This window comes from Myiozetetes cayanensis, unplaced genomic scaffold, assembly GCF_022539395.1.
Source record: "Myiozetetes cayanensis isolate MyiCay16 unplaced genomic scaffold, myiCay2020 scf2-11, whole genome shotgun sequence".
Classification (NCBI taxonomy): Eukaryota; Metazoa; Chordata; class Aves; order Passeriformes; family Tyrannidae; genus Myiozetetes; species Myiozetetes cayanensis.
Genome location: NW_026087411.1, coordinates 27484211 through 27497929, shown reverse-complemented (window position 1 = coordinate 27497929; position 13719 = coordinate 27484211). Strand labels below are relative to the sequence as shown.

The window sequence follows — 13719 nt, the reverse complement described above, 5'->3', positions numbered from 1 at the left end:
ACTTGTACATTTTAAGAATGGGTTTTATTGACACTGTGTTATATTGTCTGAGGCCCAGAAAGGTCTGAGGCAACCAAACCTTCAGAGAAAGCTGCTAAAACTGTGTGGACAGTCAGCAGGACTTCTGGTTTAACACTGCTGTCCTAAGGCTCCCTTTCTGCATGTTTAGGGAGCCAGCACTTGTCAGTGAGATGTAAGTAATACCTCAAAAGAATACTTGAATGTAATGGCCTTGTTGTACTGCAGCGTTGCCCTGCTGTGAAATGAGAAAAATGCATTTACTGTGCCGAGGCAGCAGGTCAGCATCCCAAATGTTCTCCCCTCCAACAAGCTCACTGGGTCAGAATAATTCTGTTTTGGATTGTACAGGACAGTCTCCTGGGTAACACGCTTCACAGCAGCGCTTGGGGGGAACACGCCCTTGAATGCAAGGCAGTCAATGAGGTTTATAATTACAGTGTTTTATAACATCATTCATTCAGGCAGGGAAGGATACTGCTGAAGGGACCTCAAACAAGAGAAGTCATATATCTGCAGCTACATAAATAGTTGTTGTTAACATGATTTGAATCTTGGATGGCAGAAGGAGCTCTTCTATTCACTGTGCTGTCCAGCACCATGCAAAGAATGCACACATCAGTTTTAAACTCAGGCGGCAGTAGGACATGAAACTCCCGAGTTCAGCTACCCTATTCCACAGAAGAGGATGTAAAATCCACTCTATCACTGAAATCTTCTGACTGCATTAAGCAAGGTCTTGGCTCAAGGCCAGGTCCCAGCTGTCCCTGTAGTGATAATGACCGCTCTCCCTCGGGGTGCTGGGCACAGGCAGAATCCAGCTGCATTTTCACACACGCACACATGTAAATTGTCTGAACGTGGCGGTATAAACGCTTCTGGGATGACAAACTGAACCCAAAGATGTCTCATCCACAACAAGATCCTTGCAGAATACATTATATTTTTATATTATATTTATTCTTGGAAAAGCCTGGAGGTAAAAAAAAATAAAATCTCCTGGTACAGTTTATCTGATGCTTTGTTTTTGAGTGTCCTTGATGCATAACAGCATGCTATCATCTCTAAAGATTAAAACCAATCCCTTCTTATTGCTCTGCTGGGTATTTTCAAAGAAATTCATGCACAGATGAAAACAAATAAAAACAATGTCCAATGGCTCTGCAGAGATCCTAGGCCTCGAGTTTCAGGTAGTCTGGAGACAATTTTAAACAAACACAGACCTCTTAAATCCTTGGTTACACCTCCGGTGAGGACATGCTGGCAAAACTTCAGTAGCTTTAATGGGGTGAGGCTGGTTGAGGATTTTCAATATCATCTCCATTTTGTGGGTTTTAGGGTACAGCTTAACTAGGATCTAGAGCTTATCATGTGCAACACTGCATTTTCATTAATTTTTAAATCAGAGCACCAAGTTAAATAACAACACCTTTGTTCAGGCTTGGTTTAAACAAAAATTCAGAGTAGCCAGGTTGGTTTTCATGATGTTAAAGTCTAAGATTTTTGATGGACTGTGGTAAAGGTAGAGAAAGTCACCCCTCTTATCATCAATGCAGGACTGGGGCCCAAAATGACTGAATTAAATGCTGTATAAACTGGGAGAGCCTCAGGCACTGATGAAGGAACAGTTCAGCTCGCTTCAGTTAACATGTCTTTTGCTTTTACCCACTTGGCTTTATTGTTCCAAGGATCTGGCCCACTGCAAGAATGAAATCCCTCCCCCAGGCCTGTTCTGCTTCCAGCATTTGCTGCTGGCTCGCTTTGATGGACAGTTGCAGGAGTTTCTTAAGGAGAAATTTATGTGACAGTGCTGCACTTAGGGAAAGTCTGAAAATAGGCTTTTTTCTTTTTCTTCACTCCTGCTTGTGCACTAGCTTTGCTCAGACTGAAAAAACACTGCAAAGGTATACCTGAGGGTTTGGTTTCTAAAGGCTGGGCAAAATCATTCACAAGGTCACCTGCGAAGCAAAGCAACTCCAGATGGAACTATGCATAGGATGCTTGGGCCAAACACATGAGGTTGATTACATGAGTATTGATTTAGAGGTGCTTGTGGTATAGAGGATAACAGGGATAATGTGGAATACAAAACCATGCTCTCTTGCTGACAAACAGCCCCAGAATGCAGTGTATCACAACGCATAGGAAGGAAGACCCAGCAGGTCATGTTCAGATTGTACTTGCTGCACAATTCCATTCCATTTTTAGAAAATATCTACAGTACTGCAGAAAGCCAGTTATTTCAAGGCCTTCTCTGCCTCTCCTACTTTGGGTTACTGGAAGCTCAGTGGCTTTTGGGATAGTTACTTTTATCTTTTCCCTGGTTTACCTCTTGAAAAGCTGATTTCCCAGCATACTGGGGGAGCTATGGAAGATTCTTGTGTTGTATGCAGTGAGGGACAGTAATGTTCAAGCACAGTTATTTAGGCTTGTCAAAGCTCTATGTACCAATACCAGTCACCTGGGGAAGGGGGTGGCATCCACACCTACACAGCTGCTTCTCTAACCCCCTTCCTTTAGAAAAACATCTCAAGCCTAGGTAGTGTTAAAGGCACAGTATAGGTTTTTTCTTCCTTGCCCCAAGCGCTGGGATATCCTGCCACAGGTAACTAAAAGCCATCATGATTCCTTTTAATTGGAAAGGTTTCACCTTCAGCTCTGTAGTATCTGAGCAAAGGAAGTCTTTTCTAAAGGGAGCTCTCTTCTAACAGGAGATGGAGAGAGGCAGTCCTTCTGGTTCTTCTCAAACTGTGACAGGCTCTATGACCACTGAAATGGAAAAAGTTTGCAAATTGTCTAGTTCAAAGTATGCAAAAATAGCAAGGCTGCAATTCCAACAAGGCTGCTCTTCTGCCCCTGTTTGATGCCAGCTTGTGAGAGTGAAAATGGGTAATCCAAGACTACTGAGATTCAATCCATTTACAGAATTTTAATTGTATTAATTTGATTTGAAAGGATTTGTGTTACATGTATATATCATGACTTGTCATCGTTGTCTGCACTGACACTACATTATGTGAACATTCTTATTCCAGAGACTAGCTACATTGATAAAATCACTTAGTACAGCTGACCAAGCTAAAAATAAATTTATAAAAAATAGGCTGTCTTTTGGCTCAAGGATCTCACATATATGCCATTTTTACTTTGTGATGCTGCTATTTTCAGTGCTGCTATTTTATATTTTCTGGTTTGGAAAAGCTAATTTCAAACAATAGGTTAGTTGCAAACCACTTCCTTTGATTGTTTTGAATTCACTATTCAAAGTAACAGGTAAGTTAAAATGATATATGCTTCCAGTTTGTCTGATCTGCTGTGCCAGCCAGCAAATAATATATAATACAGAATTTTTCAGGGAATGCAACATCTATGAGTTGAGAAAGTTGTCTAACCACTGCTGACTAGGGTGATGTTCAAAGAAAAATAATTTCAAGCTGCAGAAATGTGAAATTAACACTTAAATACTTGCATAATCATTTATCACTAGTGAAAAGCAGACCTGAGCTTTCAAGGTTGCTTGTTTGACATATGTGTGGTATTCCAGGAATGCCACCAAGGAATGCTAAGATGAGGGTTTCTGCTCCTGAAGCCTGGAATTCTCCAGGGCTTGTGGATTTTATTGGTCTTTCTACGTTTATTTACTTTTCTTGCTCTCAAGGCAAGACACTTTTCAAGCAAACAGGATACCAAATGGTCCATGAACCCGGTGCTGAAGATACTGCAGGCAATTTTGCTCGTAATGTGCGTGAAATACGTACAGAATCTCTTACTGAAGTCACAAGGAAAACTAGTGTCTGCTTGTACTGCAGACGCCTGTCCTGAACTATCCTCACATACAAAATCTCAGTTCAGGAAAGATTTAAATGCTGTGGGGTCTGGCTGTATGTTAACAAATCTATAAGCTCTCCTACAACATCAAGCTTTGAGCCTCACAATGTGATAAGGGATTATACAGGACTTTAGAAATGCTTCACTGTGGCATTTGTTTAATTTGGCCTAGCTTCATTTGTCTGTATTAGTCACTCCTGTGCTCTGCTGAGCTGCAAGTGACAGCCTCAAAGAGAAAATACCTCTGCTGGCCAATCAGATCAGAAGTTCTGTATATTCTGTTTAGATGCAAGGGAATAATACTGCTCTCTTATTAAAATCCACACAATCCCACAGAAGTGCCAAATCTGTTCACCATTAAATGCTTTGGAAAACATTGCCCAGGGGAGTATTTCCATAAGGATGAAGTTAACGTTTCTTCTTTAAAAAAATTAACACTATCTCAGAACTGATTCAGGTTGGTATGTTATGCTAAATGTGCTGAACCAAGTGATGCATTTCACTTTTCAAGGAAAAGAGAGGCAGTAGGGTAGACCTGCACATTAGGGAGAGTTTTGATTGTTCAGAGCTGAATGATAGTGACGACAGAGTTGAGTGTTTATGGGTAAGAATCAGGGGGAAGGCCAACATGGCAGATATCCTGGTGGGAGCCTGTTAGAGATCACCCAATCAAGATGAAGAGGCAGACAGAATATTCTAAAAGCGACTGGAAGATTAAGTCTTAAAATCACTAGCCCTTGTTCTTCAACTTACCAGATGTCTGGTGAAAATACAACACAGCAAACAGGAAGCAGTCTAGGAGTTCCTAAAGTGAGGTTTCTGGAGTTGTTTAGGCTGAAGATATGGAGGCTCAGAGAAGACCTTATCACTCTGCACAACTACCTGAAAGGAGGATGTAGCCAGGTGTCTCTTCTCCTGAGTAACAAGTAACAGGACAAGAGGAAGTGGCATCAAGTTCTGCCATGGGAGGTTCAGGTCAGACATTAGGAAAAATTTCTTCACCAAAAGGGTTGCCAAGCACTGGATGACGAACAGGTTGCCCAGGGAAGAGGAGGAGTTAACCATCCCTGGAGATATTTAAAAGATGTGTGGATGTTTTAGCGGTGGATTGGACAGTGCTGGGTTAATAGTTGGACTCAATGATTAATTAAAGATCTTTTCCAACCCAAATGATTCCATGGTTCATCCATATGCTGCCTCTTTCGTGTTGGTTCATGTCATGTTCAATGCAGGTGTTAAAGTCTGCAATACACAGATTGACTTGACAGGTTGTGGAGAAGAAGTGGGAACTGTTGCTTACAACACAAGGAAAGGCAGAGACCACAAGAATAAATTTACCAATGAACAGCAACAGCATTTGCTGTACTAACATATGGAATAGCAGCTTTTCCTGACCCTCAGGGGTCCAGACCCAGACATGTGAGAGCCAAAGCATGGATGGTTGTTTCCCAGTGGCTCTCTGTATTTGGGTTGCGTGGTGAGGTTTTGGTAGCATGGGGGCTAAAGAAGAGGTTGAGGTCAACTCACCACACTCTCCATTTCAGGTATCCAGCACTGCCCTCACTCAGCCTCCCACTCTACTCACTTCAGGATCACAAGACTTCACTCTTCCAACTAATTAGACTCCTCCTGCCCTGACCTGGCTAGTTCTGCAAGGAAGGTCTTCTTTAAAATCTGGCTTTTTATTTTCCTACTTTGATCTGCCCTGGGGCACAACCCACTTACCAAATAGCCTTGGGGACCTGTCCCCTTCCCAAAGCACCAGACCCCAACCAGTCAAGATTGCTCAGGCATGCAGGAGATGCTCCTTCCATCTAAGGTTTCATAACTAAATCTCAGGCTGCTAAAACTAGCTGACACTACACTTCTTGTAGCTCTGATATACACAAATATGTGTGTGTACACAGAGATGCACACACTTATGGCCCTGCTGTAGGGCCACACAGGATGCGAGAACCATTCCAGAAGCTCACCTGTCTACAAACGACGAAGGCATAAAATCACAAGGTCACACCAGGGAGCCTCCTACCAAAGGTGTCTTCCTCCAGCAGCTTTCCAGTAACTAGTGAATTCCCAACAGGCCTAACTTTTTCACATTGCTCTGCTTCTACTAATGTTGCCTTGAGCAATATCATTCCTTACTGTCTACAGTGTGGAAAAAGATCTTGAACACTGTATGGCTTTCTGTATGAAGGGGACTGTGAGTTTTTGAAAAAATCAGCGTTGATACGAAAATCTCAGCATAACTCAGATGTGGCAGCTCTGTATTTTTAAATATAGCACTGACCAAACTTCATCTTTTACTTACTCCGAGTGTAAAAGTCTTACTTGCCATAAGTGACCATTATGTGCAATTTGCCTCTGGCCCTCAACAACGCAGGTCTCGTTTGTCATTTCAGTGCCACAGTCTCCCCAGAGCTTTAAGAGGAACTGCATTTGTTAAAAAGTGACCTCTTGCAGCTGGGATGGAATAACCCCATGCAACTGTACAAGCTGGATGCCAACTGGGGAAAAGCAGCTTGGCAGGAAAAAACTTGGGGATGCTGGTGGACAACAACTGAGCACCAATCAGCAGGGCACCCATGCAGTGCTGAAGGCTTATGTCATACTGTGCTGCATTAGGTAATGCCTCACAGCAGACTGGCAGCAATTATTTCCTTCTATTTTTTTAATATCTGGAGTGCTGTCACTAGTTTTGGGTTCCTCAGTACCAAAAAGATGATGACAAACTGGAGAAGGACAGGTGTAGTGCCACTGAGATGGCTGGGGGACCATGATATTATGGAAAGCTTGAGAGAAGAACATTTATTCAGCCTTTCCTCCTCCAGGCTAAGGATGTATTCAACTGCCACCTTCAGCTACCTGATGAGTGACTGCAAAAAAGATGGAACATAACTTTTCTCAGAGGTGCTCAGTTGCAATGGATTAAGGTACAGCAAGGTTGTACCTTAACCTTGTTCTGGTTGATTAGCTATTTAGAAAAAATTCTTCACAAGGAGTGTGCAGCATCAGAACACAGGCTCAGAGAGGTGGAAAACAGCCACCCTGGGAAATAATCAAAGCTCAGCTGGACACAGCCCTGAGCTACCTGTATCAAATACAGATATTTGAAGGTGGCTCCGCTGTGAGCAAGAGGTGGGACCAGACGACCTCTGGAGGAAAGGTCCTTTCTCACCTAAATTCTTCTATGATTCTAATGTGCCCCATGACATGTGCGATAAGATATTAGGAGCACTTAATATATCATCACTGGTGTCAGGTATCATCAACACTTTCATCAGCTGGAACGCTGCCGAGCTGACTCAAATACTGTACATCTTGTCTAACTGCAATTAAAAAGGCACATGGCACTTTCTGTGTATCTTAATTAGCCTTGTACCATGCACACTGACATTCAAAATTAGCTTACTTGGGGGGTCTGTTACCCACTCAATTCAGAGTTTATATGGAGCTTGCCTGTTTTGTTGTAAATCTTACTAAGGCTCACAAAATAAGGCCCTCCTTCAGAGTCACATTAACCATGGTCTGGGTTTTGAGGGATCAAAGCAAAGTTCACATAGTACAAACCTAATGAATCAAACCCTACAAGATTAATGTTCCTGCATAAAGCAGCAAACCTCACATAGAGTTCCACAGACCTGCCTCTTCTTTTATTGCTCTGCTCTTGGGATGTAAGAGGAGCAGCAGGGCAGTGACTCTCTCCCACATTGGTATCTATTATTGTAATGCTAAGTGCTAGCTCCTATCAACCCCGTAATCCTGTTTGGGAAGCTCTGCTACAGCATTTATGTTCTTATCTTTGTTTAGTCGATGCTGGCAAATAAAAGCATAAACAAATAATCTCCACAGTACAGCTTGGCACTACCGAGATGCTGCCATTTGTGTTCCAGTTGATTTTTATTTGCAGTCTCTTATGTTGGTGACAATCTTGGAAAGCAGATATAGCCCTGTAAGTGATGTAATTGTAAAACTGATGTTTTTATGAGTCTACTCCTTTTATTTAAATGAATGTTGAACAGGTGATCACAGGCAGAGAGAGGACTGGGCTAATTACGAAAACATCAATGCAGTAATTTCTCTGGAACAAGTCAATGTAATTTTACCTCTTCCTGCCTTAGGCCATGCACTAGGAGATACTCAACTGCCTCACATGATATAATTTAAAGAGGTACATGATCTATAGAAACATAGGCACCCACTTTAATTGCACAGTCGTTCTATATCTTTAGGGGAAGAACAGAGGGAGACTCTTCCACAAGACAATGCAGAGCAGCAGCCTAACAAGAGGCTCTCCACCAATCCTGGAGAATACCCCTCTGTGGGCAACAGGTAGAAAGAATGGTCAACTCATCTACCTAAGCTAAAGGCTGAGAACTAGGCAATGTGAATTTTCCCAACATAGAATGGAATTACCACCTCAGACTCCCAGAAGCAAAGAGGAAGTATAAAAGCCCATTGTTCTGTTCATTTCTCACAAAGCCAGTGGCTATTAAGTAAAGCATGACAGAAAAATTACTACCCATCCAACTTCCAAAGACCCTGGTCACAAGGACAGATTTAGGTAAGCATTGTATTTGACAATGCCAGTGAACTGCATAACTTGAGAGAGCAACCACAAGACAGAAATGCTCCAGCCCGTTTCTGATCAAGCAGCTCCCAGTTGGTTATGATGCACCCAGTGGTGGTCTCCAGTTCATGCCCTTCTTGATGGAGGAAAGGCTTGGCTAACTCCAGAAGTCATAAATCTCCCCACTGAAAGGTGATTAGCTTGAAAATCCCGTTGTTCTGTCAGGAAGCCATACAGAAGAGGTGCAAATCCATTAAATTATATCTGGCAGACATGTATCTGAGAATACATGGCATTTGGTGATATATGGAAACTATCACACTATACCTTCAGACAGCTTATACAAGTATCTCTTTCCAAATTAACATTCTTGCCATCTGATTCTCATTAGACTCACTCAACTGTTCTGTTAATCTTCTATTTTTCCTCCCAGGGGATTAACATTGATTTTTTTTCTGTCTTGTGGACACACAGGAAGGTCATACTGTTTCCTACATAGTGGATTCATTCAATAAGGAACTACATTATTAAACCTTATTGTCAATAGAGCTGAGCTGCCACAATGCTGCTCATTTTTGAGAGAATCCCAATGCAACTCTCCTGAGTCCAGCTACATCCATCATTCCACTCCATGATACACACAAGCCACTTGACAACTCATTAAGAATATAGATAAAAAATGGAGGTCAGGGCTGAATTCCAGGGAAGCCCTACTGCCATTCAAACTCCACCTCGAATTCAAAAAATAATAAACAAAATAATTACAAAATGCTTCTGCAGAAAATGGAAATAGGAAGGCAGGACAACAGGTAGGCCTGCAAGACATTTTTAGCTGGATACTCTGTGTTTTAGGTCACAGGTGAGGACATTATTAATTCAGTCACTGGTGACCTGGACAGGGCAGCCTGCATGCCTGAATGGGCAACCACTGTTTTGGGTTTGGTTAAGTCCTACTTACAGGTACTTTTGGGGTTGTCCAATCTCTCCCTCATAAATTGACCATGCTTCAGTATCAGATGATACTTGATGACCTAGAAGGCTGCTTCAGAACCTCCCTGCACTGTTGGCCAAGAACCCTCTTCAATCTCCAGCAGCCATTTATAGCAGATCAAGCTGCCTCCTTTAGCTGATGCAGCCTTTCTTCCTCCGCAGCATTCACTATTTATTTCCCCACGTACCTGCAGAGAGCAGGAAGATCCCTTCCCAGTCTTTGTTTGACTACCCTGACAAGTCAAGATCTCTCTATCCCACCCCTGATGCCCACAGGCCGTTTTTTTCCCTGTGGCCTTCCCCTGCCTCCATCTTTTTCCAGCCAGGGATTCTCTCTCGACTCCTTTTGCAAAAACATAAGCAAGACTCACATTAGCAATATTAAACAGCAGCTCACTGATAGACTGGATATTTATAGAAGCATGAGGAAGGAGGAGGAATAGAGCAAGAGATATGTTTTCAACATGGAAAAAATACACAAGTTTAGATGTCACGAAGAACAAACACAAAATGTATATTAAGTTTCTGCCTCAGGCATTGATTATTCCAAAGGGCTGAGGACTTCTGCCTGATTTCTTGGTCCTGGATTGTTTGTTCTGTTGTTTTCAGATACTCCTTCAAAACCACTGGAATAAGCTTTTGACCTAAGTGCACCTTGAGATTCTTTGTAGTGAATTTTACCTTCCTTGAATAAAATTGCAAGTAAATAGCATTGAAAAAGCCTTCTGGGGCAAATCAAGGTTGGGTTTAAGTCCTGCAGAAATCTACAAGGCAAAGACATGAAAAAGGAAGAAACAACCTCTTGAACAGGTAATGGAAGAGAAAAAAAGTGATTTTAACTGTCTCTGAGTAGTCAATGCTTTAACTTGGCATTTTTAAAATAAGTAGCAGTCTATACTTTTTGCTGTGAATTCTTTCCCCCCCTTCTCTTATACACCTATATATCACCATCTGCTTATTCTCCAAATGTACTGGAGAAATGCAGTGCACTCAATAGAAAAAAAAAATAAAAAGAGAAAAATTGTTCATAGCATAGTCCCCTCATCGAGGGAAAACTTATGGGGTGGACTGAAATGTTTAAATGTTTTGTACTATCAGAGTAGTCCAAAAATATCCTCCTGGAGACTAGGACTTTGCAAATTCACCCTTGCAGTGTTTTCTTGTGCACTCCATATTAGGTAGACCTAAGAGAGTCCCAGTGTGTGTAGCTCTCAAAGCTGCATCACGGAAGACGTCACTGGTCTTCCTCTGGGTGGCTCGGATCTCCTGTTGACTGTCACTATTACTTACTTAAGGAAGGGAAAAAAAAAAAAAGACACTTCGTTCAAGGTTGCTCCATTTTTGGAATGGCTTGTAATGACTGTCTGCATGAATGCTTTTCCTACCTTTAGGTCTGTCATCTCTCTCTTAAAAATCCAACCCCCTTCTCACCAGGGAAAAACTGCAGAACTGTGCTGGTACAAAGATGTTCTGCTTGCACTGAATTTGCAAAGCAGGAGAATACATTCACTGTCAGAGAAAGGAAGCACCCTCCCTCCCCCCTGCGAAAAGCTATTTTTTGCAGGTGTTGTCATATCTTATCCCCAGGAAGAGGAGAGGGCTGTGCTAGAAAGCCATCAGATTCACATTTGCTTCTATTTTACTCTGTCCTTCACAGCACTGCTATAACAATTCATCAATACAGTGGAGGGCAAGGCACAACACACGGGCACAGCAGATTCCTCTAATGAAAACAAATCCTTGCTAGAGGAAGAAATAGTTTGCAGGTCTGCCTACTAAATCCTACTCCCACTGCAATAATGTTTTCATCACTACTTACATTTGGGGACATAAGGGTACTCAGAGCTCTAAAGCACATAATTTGTGCTGAACAGTTGCAGTACTTTGTCCAAAATAATTTGTGGTCCAAAATCCCAAATGAATACAGGAAACAAGACATACAACTAGAATAAATAAGATTTTGTGTTTACAGAGCGCCTGTCATCTGAAAGTATGTGCAGATATTAATTAAGCTCCACAAACCCCAGATGAAGTAGATTAGTAGCTTCATCCCTGTTTTACAGAGGTTTAGACTGAAGTGTGACACATAATCAGAGTTGAAAGTGCAGCAGAGCTGGCCATGCCAGGGATGGTGAGAGCCAGGGCTCCACCTCCTCTCTGGCCTCTTCAGTGAATTGCCTTCAATGGAAAATGACTGAGTTGCAGTTCTTTTCTCTCTCTAAGAGGAAGGACCCACCCTGTTGCACAACAGTAGCAGAGTCCCAGCCTGAAGTGCTTTGATAAATACCATGAAATGGTGCCTAGTTTGGGAAGAGAAACCTAGAGCTTGCTCGCTCTCATACATTTGCTTTGGGTGCTCTATCTCGCTCTTTCTGAAACACCAAAAGATTGCCCCTGCAGCAGCACCCCCCACAAACAGTCCTTATAGCTTGGCTTGTGGCTTCTCAGGTTTAAGGGACATGGCATATGGAGTGTCTGAGGTAATTTAATAACTGATACTGGTTTTTATATTTCTATTTCTATGCATTTTTACTATATTATAACTCGGAAGCCACACCAACCTTGAGTCATACAGATGAATGTAATTAAGAACTAGTCAATACATACATCAAATTCTTAAAATAACCCTCTCTTGAAGCAGGGTTTACCATAGAAATTCTGAATACTAAACACACCTGATACCATCAAAAAATATTTAAAGTAATGAACACAAGGAATTGAGGTATTAAGATAAAAACTTAGAAAGCATTACTAGTAATGCTTCAATTGTTTTTCATGTTAAAGAATAGTCAAAAATTTTTTTTTGCAGACATTATCTACCAAAATTCAAATTCTTATGACAGCAGTTTCTCCAAGATTCCATTTAAGTATTTGTTTAGGTAGTAGTTATGATAATGAAAACTATTCTCAGCATCACAGAAATAGTACAACTGTCCACTTCATCAAAATTGCCCAGTCCTTAACTCTGCTTATTACCTTTGTCTAAACAAGAGCAGAGGGAGCATCAAATGCAGCCAGGAAGAAGTATCTCCGGAACAGATAAAAACAGATCACTTGTTGTGTCTCTAGATACAATTATCCACCTAATTACACTTAGGACAAATGCACAGTTGTTCTAACTACTAGAGAATGAATTTTAATCATGATGTTCAGTTCTCTGTACACAAATATGAAAAACTGAGAAAGAAATGTCACTGTAAATGGAAACAGAACATGGCATAGCTATCTACAAAACAGAAAAAATTTGCATAAACTACACACAAAAATCAGCTTCTCAGATGATAACTAACTCTATTAAATAATGTGAAAATTACGCTCTTTTGTTCTCACATTTAAGCACAGAAAGCATTCTAATTTAGTTTTCAAGGTAAAAATGGTTTTAATTAGTGTCCTAGCCGCCTTACAAGACATACAGACCTTGGTGTGATGGAGCTATGATAATTTACCCATGCAGAGAATCTGCCCTGTGATTTATATCATTACTCCATGGCAGCATGAAACAAATCCCCAAGGAAGTAACACATGTCATCCTTGAAAATATTAAGCAATCAAACCATGTTTTTATTATGTGAATGGATGCCTTTGAAAACAAGGATGCATGCACCATACTGTGAGGTAAAATGAAATAAATGAACAGAAATAATTCATTTCCATGTTCTAATCAGCAGAAACTGTAGTCTTCAAATTATCCTGATCCTACCAAATGTGAGTCTGGACACAATAGGTTGACTCTCCTACTAAAATGAACATGAAATTGCATCCTAAGCACACAATGAAGGCCAAATTAAACAGTCCAAGACTCTTTTCAAAGGTTCTTTCTTTTTATTCAGTCCTTGCATCCCACTGAACAATTAAGAACAGAAGTTTTAAATACAGCATCATAAAGTTTTTAAATGCTCAGATGTAATCAAGAGCGATGTATTTATATAATCTATACAAAAATCTGCTCTCAATCAAGGTTTTCAGCTTCTAGCATTACCAGTAGAGAGAAATCTGTGTTCCACCAGCTAAAAGGATGTCTCTGGCAAGCAAAATGAAGTATATTTGTCAAATACTAGAACTACACGCTTCCTGCCTGTGTTGTATTCACAGACTGGGACACCGACATCTCTGCAAGGACCTGAGACAAGTGTTACACTGCTTACTGCCATTATAAATAACCATGCATTTATTAGAGATGCTGACCATTCAGAAAATAAAATCCAGCCCCTACAGGCACGAGGAGATGGAAACAGACCTTTGATAACAAAATCAGGTTAATACAAAACAGTTGAAATAGAACATTGTGTTTCTATGAAAATGTACGTAGACATAAT

At 41.1% G+C, this 13719-nt stretch overlaps 1 protein-coding gene across 4 annotated transcripts in view; it reads right to left on the bottom strand.

Annotated features, from left to right (window-relative positions):
- The window catches only part of TTC7A (tetratricopeptide repeat domain 7A), a 200298-nt gene that overhangs the window by 47794 nt on the left and 138785 nt on the right, over positions 1-13719 (bottom strand). The gene's annotated exons all lie outside the window — the stretch shown is intronic.